The sequence below is a fragment of the Rhincodon typus genome, chromosome 20, assembly GCF_021869965.1.
Source record: "Rhincodon typus isolate 14 chromosome 20, sRhiTyp1.1, whole genome shotgun sequence".
NCBI classification, from domain to species: Eukaryota; Metazoa; Chordata; class Chondrichthyes; order Orectolobiformes; family Rhincodontidae; genus Rhincodon; species Rhincodon typus.
The window spans coordinates 43,547,601-43,559,642 of NC_063351.1; positions in this window are offsets into that span (position 1 = coordinate 43,547,601).

Sequence of the window (12,042 nt, forward strand, 5' to 3'; positions counted from 1 at the left end):
CATCAGAGGAGCAGGAAGGCTGACATTTCGGGCCTAGACCCTTCTTCGGAAAAATATGAAGGAGGGTCTGAAGAAGGGTCTAGGCCCAAGACGTCAGCCTTCCTGCTCCTCTGATGCTGCTTGGCCTGCTGTGTTCATCCAGCTCTACACCTTGTTATCTCAGTTTACCCATGACTCAATCTCCTTTCAAAGTGATCTGCTTGAAGTCCCAAATGTAAGCTTACACACACTATCCTGTCCCTGGACCTACTCCTGTTCCTATCTTCCTAATACTGATAGACTGTTCAGTTAGATATACTGTTTAAGACTAATCATTGTACTCCACTTCTTTTAGCACATGTTTCTCTGTTACTCTCTCTCTCACACATAAACACATAGACATATACACACACACACACACACACACACACACACACAGTAACACACACTAACAAGCGCGCACGCATACTCTAACTAACCTCATTAACCCATCTCATTTAATTAACTCTGACCACACTGTGCTATTTATACTCAGAGAGGAGAAGTTCTGTAACATCATCACAAGGTTGCTCCAGGGTCCTGAAGTCCTTACACAACAGGGTAGTTGTTATGCAAAACCTCATTTACTGACTTTTGAGTGGGATTGACCTAAAATCCCTTTGTACAGCCTATCTGGGTAGACATTCTGGCAGAATCAATGATCCTTGCTCAGGGATTGTAACTTCGAAGCTCCAAGTAGGAGAACATAATCTTGGGGGTCCATGATGCTCATGTAAATGATCTATGGTTTTCCAAACATAATCTGCTAACGCTCACCGACGCTCCGTCAGCAGCCAAAGACTTTTGGGAACATTGTAAGAGTTAGCAATGATGTAAATGATGCACCAAAAAAAAACTGTCTAGACAGTGAGCAAACAGCTGATGGCTTTTAGTGCCAGTTTCAACACTCCAGAAAATCACTCAGCTCCAGTTATCAACATTTCAATAAGTTTCATGGAATGGCTTGGATATCCCAGGTTATGTCTTCTTTTGGAAAACTTACTTTTACCTCTGTTTCAATTCATTGTCTTTCTCCAAAAGCAAGTGATTGAACACTTCCTACAGACAAAAGGGGTGGCCATGGGTACCCGCATGGGCCCAAGCTACGCCTGCTTCTTTGTAGGTTACGTGGAACAATCCCTCTTCCGTACCTACACCGGCCCTAAACCCCACCTCTTCCTCCGTTACATTGATGACTGTATCGGCGCCACCTCGTGCTCCCACGAGGAGCTCGAACAGTTCATCAACACCTTCCACCCCAAACTTAAGTTTACCTGGACCATCTCTAATACATCTCTCCCCTTCCTGGACCTCTCTGTCTCCATATCGGGCAACCACCTAGAAACCGATATTCATTTCAAGCCCACCGACTCCCACAGCTACCTAGAATACTCCTCCTCCCACCCACCTTCCCGCAAAAATGCTATCCCCTATTCCCAATTCCTTCGCCTCCATTGCATCTGCTCCCAGGATGAGGCATTCCACTCCCATACATCTCAGTTGTCCTCGTTTTTCAAGGACCGTAACTTCCCCCCCTCAGTGGTCGAGAACGCCCTCAACCGTGTCTCCCACATCTCCCGCAACTCATCCCCCACACCCCGTCCACGCAATAAGAAGCAAAAAAGAATCTCCCTCATCCTCATGTTCCACCCCACCAACCTCCGGATCCAACGCATCATCCTCTGACACTTCCGCCATCTGCAATCCGACCCCACCACCAAAGACATCTTTCCCTCCCCACCCTTATTTGCTTTCCGGAGGGACCACTCTCTCCTTGACTCCCTTGTCCGCTCCACACTCCCCTCCAGCTCCACCACACCCGGCATTTTTCCCTGCAACCGCAGGAAGTGCTACACTTGCCCCCATACCTCCTCCCTCACCCCCATCCCAAGCCCCAAGAAGACTTTCCACATCAAGCAGATGTTCACCTGCACATCTGCCAATGTGGTATACTGCATCCGCTGTACCTGGTGTGGCTTCCTCTACATCGGGGAAACCAAGCGGAGGCTCGGGGACCACTTTGCAGAACACCTACGCTCGGTTCGCAATAAACAACTGCACCTCCCAGTCGCAAACCATTTCAACTCCCCCTCCCATTCCTCAGACGACATGTCCATCCTGGGCCTCCTGCAGTGCCACAACGATGCCACCCAAAGGTTGCAGGAACAGCAACTCATATTCCACTTGGGAACCCTGCAGCCCAATGGTATCAATGTGGATTTCACAAGCTTCAAAATCTCCCCTCCCCCTACTGCATCCCAAAACCAGTCCAGCTCGTGCCCGCCTCCCTAACCTGTTCTTCCTCCCACCTATCCCCTCCTCCCACCTCAAGCCGCACCCCCATCTCCTACCGACTAACCTCATCCCGCCCCCTTGACCTGTCCGTCCTCCCTGGACTGACCTATCCCTTCCCTAACCCCACCTACACTCACCTTTACTGGCTCCATCCCCGCCTCTTCGACTTGTATGTTTCCTCTCCACCTATCCTCTCCTCTATCCATCTTCTATCCGCCTCCCACTCTCTCCCTATTTATTTCAGAATGCCCTTCCCCTCCCCCTTTTCTGATGAAGGGTCTAGGCCCGAAACGTCAGCCTTTCTGCTCCTATGATGCTGCTTGGCCTGCTGTGTTCATCCAGCCCTGCACCTTGTTGTCTCGGATTCTCCAGCATCTGCAGTTCCTACTATCTCTGATTGAACACATGTGTCAGGGACACAGGAAATTATGTGTCATGATTACTGATTGCTTTCAACTCTGAATTGTCTCCACAGTTAGTGAGAAAGTCACAAGTTTGAAATTGTTATGAAAATCACAGAGAGTTGTGGTTAATATTCTGAAGTGGGTAGAAATGTCCCCTCATGACTCCTAAGCTAAAACGTTAACAAGTAAGGTTCACTGCTTCTCATCATTTGTATAAATGATTTGGATGTGAACATAGGAGGTATGGTTAGTAAGTCTGCAGATGACACTAAAATTGAAGGTATAGTGGACAGTGAAGAAGGTTACCTCAGAGTACAATGGGATCTTGATCAGTTGGGCCAATGGGCTGAGGAGTGACAGATGGTGTTTAATTTAGATAAATATGAGATGCTGCATTTTTGGAAAGGCAAATCAGGGTAGGACTTTTATACTTGACGGTAAGGTCCTGGGAAGTGTTGCTGAACAAAGAGATCTTGGCGTGCAGGTTAATAGTTCATTGAAAGCAGAGTCACAGATAGATGGGATAGTGAAGAAGGCATTTGATATGCTCGCCTTTATTGGTTAGTGCATTGATTATAGGAGTTGGAAGGTCATGTTGAGGCTGTACAGGGCATTGGTTCGGCCACTTTTGGAGTACTGAGTGCAATTCTGATCTCGCTGTTACAGGAAGGATTTTGTGAAACTTGAAAGGGTTCAGAAAAGATTTACAAGGATGTTGCCAGGGTTGGAGGGTTTGAGCTACAGGGACAGGCTGAATAGGCTGTGGCTATTTTCCCTGGAGCATCAGAAGCGGAGGGGTGACCTTACAGAGGTTTATAAAATCAGGAGGGGCATGGATAGGGTAAATAGGCAAGGTCTTTTCCCCACAATGCGGGAGTCCAAAACTAGAGGGCATAGGTTTAAGGTGAGAGAGGAAAGATTTAAAAGGGACCTGAGGGGCAACTTCATGCAGAGGGTGGTGCGTGTATGGAATGAGCTGCCAGAGGAAGTGGTGAAGGCTGGTACAACTACAAAATTTAAAAGACACCTGGATGAGAATATGAATAGGAAGGGTTTGAAGGAATATGGGCCAAATGCTGGCAAATGGGACTGGATTAATTTAGGATATCTGGTCAGCATGGACGAATTGGACTGAAGGGTCTCTTTCTGTGCTGTACAGCTCTATGACTCTGACTAAGTAATTGGAATACTAGTTAGATTGAGATGATTATTGTTTTGTTATAAATCATGTTGTTTGTTCTGATTATGTGTTTTTTTTTTAATTGCCATTTACTATCATTCACGAGGTCAATCCAAATGAATCTTGTCGTGATGATGCCATCATTTGCCAGAAGAATTATTCTCTTCTTCCTTTTCTGTTCTTCTGACACCCGCTCATGCTTAGTTCCCTACCACACTGACTGACCTCCAATAATCCTGTCATCATGTACAAACTTGTACATTGAGACTCAACAGCACAGTTAAGCACGATCACAGGAGCAAGGCCAGTCTCTACTTGACATTAACCCTCACTCACATAACTCTCTGTGTCATTCTAATTCTGGAGGCACTCCGATCAATGCAGCCGCCTTTCCTAAGGTTAGTTCACTCTGTAAAGACTAGGAGTAAATTACGGGAGGTTCCTAATCTGTGGGCTCATAGATTTATAGAGTCATAGAGTCATACAGCATGGAAACAGACCTTTCAGTTCAACCAGCCCATGTCAAACATAATCCCAAACTAAACTAGTCCCACCTGCCTGCTCCTGGCCCGTATCCCTCCAAACCTTTCCTAATCGTGTACTTCTCCAAACATCTTCAAAACGTTGTAATTGTATTTGCATCCAGCACTTCCTCTGGAAGTTCATTCCACACATAGACCATCCTCTGTGTAAAAAAATTGCCTCTCATGTCTTTTTTAAATTTCTCTCCTCTCACCTTAAAATTGTGTCCCCAGTCTTGAAATCCCCCATCCTAGGGAAAAGTCAACTACCATTAACTCTGTCTATATCCCTCATTATTTTATAAATTTCTATAAGTGCCTCTCAACCTCTTAAGCTCCAGTGAAAAAAGTCCCAGCCTATCCAACCTCTGTTTATAACTCGAACCTTCCATTCCCAGCAACATCCTGGTAAATGTCCCTCATCATCAGAATCACTCCTGTTACATAGTTTTACCTTAAAATGTATTTGCTAAAAACATGTAAACTCATACATGAAAACCCAGAATTAATATTTTCTGCTTATATATTTTACACATATTGAACAGCACAGCTGAAAGTCTGAATGAAACCTGCAGTCCTTCACTCAGTCCCCTTTCAAAGTCATCTGCTCCAGGTCCTGAATGTTAGCTTACACACACTATCCTGTCCCTGGGAAAACTGTGGTGGTGGCTTTGATGGAAGAATAAAACAGTGTGTACTCACTAGGGTGTGGATGGAGACAGTAGCTCAAAATGGCTTTAATAAAACTCCCTTTAAAGAGGTCAGTATGTATCAGGAAGAAACTCACATCAGTTTCCCAACTTCCAAATGGATGGGAGCAGTGATGAGTGAGGCATCAAAAATAAATCAGCAGATCTAAGATACACAGAGAGAAGGAAGAGAGAGGAGGCGACAGAGGATTGAAAGAGATTTACACACAACGATTAAAGAATTTAAAGAGAGATGGAAAGGCACAGGACAGACAGATGGGTAGAATATATAGGTATATTGAAAAAACCATCAAGGCAGCAATAAGTGCCAAATTGTGATGACAATACAAATAAAATAAATAATGTTATTTCATAACATAGTTACAGACAATTATTTAAAAATTTTAAAGTAATAATAGGATTGCATAATTATAAACATATCAAAGTGCAAATAAATGCACATTTCTTTCATTAACAGAATAAAAATGAAAGGTTGGCTGTAATCTGCATTTTTTATTAAAACCCACAGGCCATGTGTTGTCAGTGTGAGTTATTAAATTCTCAATCATTTACATACTATTTACCAAGTTTGTAAAGTAGGGGGTTGGGTGGCCTCACAGTCTCTTTGTTCTGTATCTTATTTGAAAATAATGTTCTCTTTCCTCAATTCCATCACGCTATTTCTTTCATATGGTTGTGGCAAGGGATAGTGGCTATCAAAGGTGGCATTCCGGGGTTTTCTAGTGAAGTTCTGATGAGAGGGATAGCAAGAGTTAGAAAGAGAGAGAGTGATAGAGAGTGCAAAATAGAAAATGCAAGAGAGAGAGAGATACATGGACAGAAAGAGAGTGATAGAGATGGAGAGAGATATATAGAGAGAGAAAGAGAGCATGATAGAGATAGAGAGTTGGTGTGATAGAGCGAGAAAGTGATAGGGATAGAGAGAGATATATATAGAGAGTGTGATAGAGATAAAGAGATGGAGTGATAAGGAGAGAGAAATAGAGATAGCAAGAGAGAGCTATACAGAGTGAAAAAGAGAGTGATAGAGATAGAGAAAGATAGAGAAAGAGAAAAGAGAGAGTGACAGAGATAGAGAGACAGAGTGATAGACAGAGAGAAATAGAGATAGCAAAGGTAAGATATATAGAGAAAGAAAGAGAGAGTGATAGTGTTGGAGAGGGATATATATAGAGAGAAAGAGAGAGTGATAGAGATAAAGAGACAGAGTGATCGAGAGTGAGAAAGTGATAGAGAGGTAAATAACAGTACAGAGTTATAGAGAGAGAAATAGAGATTTAGTGTTTGTACGCATGAGAGAGAGAGAGAGAGCGAGAGAAAGAGGAAACAGGTTCGGAGCGCAAAATTATCGAGAAGCTAACATTTTCAATCAGTGTGGGAACTGGATAACTGCACTAGGTGGGACGCAGTGAGGCTGTTTTTCCAAGTTGAGGCATATTGCTGTGACAGAAGCCAGAGAGCTGCACTAAACTCAACTTGGCGGGGTTCGGTGTGAACACTGGGTACTCGTAATTCAGAAGTGTCCTAATTCTCAAGCACTTAATGTACTGACACCTTGTTGAGAACAACATTTCAAGCACAGAAACAAAATGAAAGTGAAGACACAGGCTGAAGGAAGTAGGTTTCACGTTGGTAGCAACTTTGCTTGTTCTATTCTTGCACTTTCAGTGGAGAAGAAAGGTCAGGGTTATTGTAAATGTCTGCCCTTTAAATCCAAAGACAATCCCTACACAAACCAACTGTTTCCACAACTAAGAAGGATGGAAATCAATGCAAGTTTGAATCACTGAGATGGTTTTTCAAAACATTTAAAACCATATTCATGACCGGAAAGTGATTGGTAAAATTCCACATGAATCTGCATTCCAGATTTTTAATTGCACATAACATTTCTGTAACAATAAGAAGGTGTGCCCATATATTGGACAGACACTGATAAATCTGGTAGGGAGTTCAGAAGAAATGTCTTCATCCAGACAGGACCTCAAACATGGACATCCCAGCTCACAAAATAGTTGAGGCAGATTGATTTGATACATATATGTAAATCAGCTTAACATGGGAGAGGAAAGAAGACAAGATTCTGCTGAGAGAGTGACATAAAGCAGGAAACTCGAGTGAAGCTTAAACACTGATTGCGCTGAATGACCTGTTTCTCTAAGTCCTATGTAGCTTATAATGTAATGTCATAGTCAATCTGCAAAGAAGCCAAAGTTCATAAACCAAGCTGGTTCTCTAATATAAAGATCCCCATCACTGAAATTACCTTCATTCCAACTTACTTTTGCCAACTTTCTCAGGGGTATCCCCCCAACCAGGTGCTGAACAGTATTTTTTGCAAATTAAGAACCATCCTGTCACCTGAGAACAAGCCTACTGATAGCGAAATGATCCATTGCATCTCTACAGATGCCAGTGCTAACTCACAAGAAGAAACCAGAAGAGGGGTGTGAAGAACTAGTTTCTGTGGGATATAGAAGAAAATCTTGTGTCTTGCTTTGGGAGAAATTCTATTTGCCTGACTATTCCCAACAACAAAAGACAAAGACAAAAAAAAGCTGTTTAGTCAAAATGATATGACTCAGCTTCCATATCTCTCCAAGATCACTGTGAAAGTGGCTGGTTCCTATATAAAAGACTGTCCTCAGAAAACAGAATGAGAGGAACAAACACTGGAAGACCATTTCTGCTGCCCATGACAGCACAAAAAGTGACCTGCTCTGTACCTCGTGTGAAAAGGCACTGCCAGTTGACTTGGTTTAAACTGTGAACTTTATTCTTCTCTTTAAAAATAAATTTGCAGAAATGCTTTGTCTCCTAATAGGTATCCTCACAGCCACAGCACTTGAACGTGTTTGGAGGGAACTGACTTTAAGTATGTAAATAGTTGGCGATTGGCACCTTAAAAAAAATTGTCGATTAGCATCAGCCCCCGTCTCTCACTAATGTGGACGTTGTTTATTTCTCTACGTTTTACTCAATGTTGTTAGAAAAGTACTCAACAATTTACACACTGAACAGCAGCAGGCCAGTCATAGAGGGGAAAAAATAGATGCTGACTTGGAATATAGAATTAAAATCACAATATATTTTTTAAAAATGTTAAAGTCTATCATCTCATTAGTTTAGTTTTGCGGTAATGGAAATTTTGCAAGATCATATTTCTATGATATTAAAATCGACTCACCCTGAACTCGTTACAATGGTGAGGGATGTTGCTGCCTTTAGTTTCTCTTCTGCCGTTTTATCGTCTCTCCTTGTCCTTCTGTCTTCTACCCCCTGGCCCCTATCTCGTTGAGATGGTGTCGGTGGAGGGACACTGTGTGTGTGTGTGGAGATCTGATGATTTGCTAGTAATCTGGATGGGCGATTCTCTCGACGTGACACTTTGCCTGGTACCAAACACACAGCGCCTCCAACATTCGGTTTCACGAATTGACAGAGAGAGGTAGAGGTTGGCGGGGGTGGGGGAACAATTCTTTCCTCCTAGGTACATGAGTTATTTAGGCCAGAGATGAAATATAAAGGCTGGCTCATCTCAGATTCTACACCCTACGCTGCCCCGCCTTTTCTTTGTAAATGTACTTCTGCTGTTTCAAAGTCAACGTTAGAATGAACTGTTATATTCAAAGCCACTGAAGATTTTATTTTTTCATTAACTCTTTGTTGTATTACAGCACCACAGTTGAGCGTAGGGGCTTGCTCAGTGCACAGTCAGGACAGGAAACTAAAGCTCTTGAACGGAGTGCATAAGGGAACAAAATCAATTAAGGGTGTCACAAATGCAGGTTAGTGGGTATGATCTTAAAAGCATTACAGAGACATGTTTACTAGGACATCAAAACTGGAATCTAAATATTCAGGGGGGTATGTGACTTTTCGAAAGAACTGTGAGGAAAAGGGTCTTGGGTTAAGGGAGGATATAGATGGTTGGTCAGATGGGTGGGTCAGTGGCAGATGGAATTTAACCCAGTAAAGTGTGAGGTGATGCACTTTGGAAAAGGTAACAAGACAAGGGAGTACTCAGTGAATGGCTCACGCTCAGGAGTTCAGAGGAACGGAGGGATCTTGGGGTCCTCATCCACGGATCCCTGAAGGTGGCAAGACAGGTTAATAGGGTAGTTAAGAAACTGTAAAATCATTGAGTTTTACAGCACAGAAACCTATAGTACACTTACCTTTATCAGTCATCTTATAGACTCTAAGAGCAGGGAGGTCATGTTACAACTGTACAGAACTTTGGTTATGCCACAGCTGGAGTACCGTGTGCAGTTCTGCTCATTGCACTACAGGAAGGATGTGATTACACTAGAGGGGGTGCAGAGGAGATTCATCAGGATATTGCCTGAGATAGAGCAGGTTAGCTATGAAGAGAAGTTGGATAAGCTTGGGAGGTTTTCTTTAGAGCAGAGAAGATTGAGGAGCGACCTGACTGAGGTGTATAATATTATGAGGGTCATGGACAGGGTGAAATAGAAAGTAGCTGTTCCCTGGAGTTGAAGGGTCAGTAATGAAGGGGCCGGCTGCAGGTTTAGAGGGATTTGAGGAAATGTTTTCACCCAGAGGGTGGTGAGAATCTGTAATGCACTGGCTGGGGGCTAACTGAGGTGGGAAACCTCACAACCTTTAACAAGTACTTGGATGAGCACTTGAAGTGCTATAACGTTCAAGGCAAAGGGCCAAGTGCTGGAAAGTGGCACTGGTGCAGATTTAGAGCAGTTTTTGTCGGTGCAGTCTTGATGAGCTGAAGGGCCTCGTCTTTACAGTATGCTAATATGATTCAATTGTATGATTCTACAAACAGGTCAGGAAGGAAACGGTGTTGGAGTCACATTATGGAATGGGAGAGAATGATTGTGACAGCAAGAGATGATCTAGGATCAGAAGATGTAAAATTCAAATGGATAGAGGTAATAGAGTCATAGAGGCGTACAGACCAGAAACAGACCCTTCAGGACAACTCACCTGTACCGACCAGGTATTCTAAACTGAGCTAGTCCCATTTGCCAGCATTTGGCCCCTGTCCCTCTAAACCCTTCCGATTCATGTCCCCATCCAGATGCCTTTTAAATGTTATAATTGAATTCACCTCTACCATTTCCTCTGGCAGCTCATTCCATACACGCAGCACACTTTGTGTGAAAGAGTTATCCCTCAGGTGCCTTTTAAATCTTTCCCCTCTCACCTTAAACCTATGACCTCTAGGTTTGAACTCCCCTACTCTGGGAAAAAAGATCTTGGCTATTCACCTTAACTAAGCCTCTCATGATTTTACAAACCTCTATACGGGCACCCATCAGCCCCTGATGTTCCAGGGAAGAAAACCTCAGCCTTTTTTTTTCTTTATTAATTCACGGGATGAAGGCGTCACTGGCCAGGCAGCACTTATTGCCCGTCCCTAATTGCCCAGAGGGCAGTTGAGAGTCAACCACATTGCTGTGGGTCTGGAGTCACATGTAGGCCAGACCAGGTAAGGATGGCAGTTTCCTTCCCTAAAGGACATTAGTGAACCTGATGGGTTTTTTCTGACAATCGACAATGGATTCACGGTCATCATTAGACTCTTAATTCCAGATATTTATTGAATTCAAATTCCACCATCTGCCATGGCAGGATTCACACCCAGGTCCCCAGAACATTATCTAGGTCTCTGGATTAACAGTCAAGTGATAAAACCACTAGGCCATCGCCTCCCCATAAGCCTATTCAACCTTTCCCCGTAGCTCAAATCCTCCAGTCCCAATAACATCCTTGTAAATTTTTTCTAGACTCTTTCAAGTTTAACAGCATTCATCCTACAGAAGGGCAACCAGATATGTACATAACTCCTATACTCAATGTTCTGACTAATGAAGGCAAGCATGCGAAACACCTTTTTCACTACCCTGTCTGCCTGCCACTCGACTTTCAAGGAACTATGTTCCTGCAACCCTAGGTCTCTTTGTTCGGCAACAGTCCCCAGGGCCGTCTTATTAAGTTGTGTAAATCCTGCCCTGGTTTGCCTTACCAAAATGCAACACCTCAGATTTATCTAAAGTGAACTCCCTCTGCCACACCTCAGCCCACTGGCCATCTGATCAAGGTCTCATTGTACTTTGAGATAACCTTCTTCACTGTCCACCACATCCCCAATTTTGGTGTCATCCATAAACTTACTAATGATGCCTCCTTTATTCTCATCCAAATCATTTACATAAATGATGAAAAACAGGGGACCCAGCACAGATCCTTGCGGCACACTGCTGGTCGCAGGCCTCCAGTCCGAAAACAACCCCCCACCATCACCCTCTCTCTCCTACCATCAAGCCAAGGCAAGAAACCAAAAGAGGAAGGGGACACAGAATGAGTAGTTTCTTGGTTCCCTAACAGTAGCTATATGTTGGGACAAAGAATACATCAGGAGATAATAATGGCATGCAACAAAAGCAGTGAGTGAGTCATGGATGACTTTAATCTTCATGTAGATTGAGAAAGTCAAATTAGCAGAGGAAGCCATGAGGAAGAGTATATTTGGGACAGTACGCTGAACAATATGTTATGGATTCAACCAGCGATCAGACTATTTTAGATCTGGTGATGTGATGCAGGTTTAGTAAATGATGTTAAAATAAAAGATCCCCTCTGAAACAGTGATCATAACATGGTAGACTTTAGCATTCAGTTTGAGAGGAAGCACCTTGGGTCAGAAATGGAACTTGGTTCTGATGAAGGGTCACTGGACCCTAAACATTAACTCTGCTTTCTCCACAGATATTGCCGGACTTGCTGCGTTTTTAACAGCAATTTCTGATTTTGTTTCTGATTTCCAGCATCTGCTGTTCTTTGGGTGGGGTTTTGGGTCAGAAACAACTGTGCTAAGCTTAAATAAGAGTAACTATGAAGGAATGAGGGCAGAGTTGGCTGGAGTGGACTGG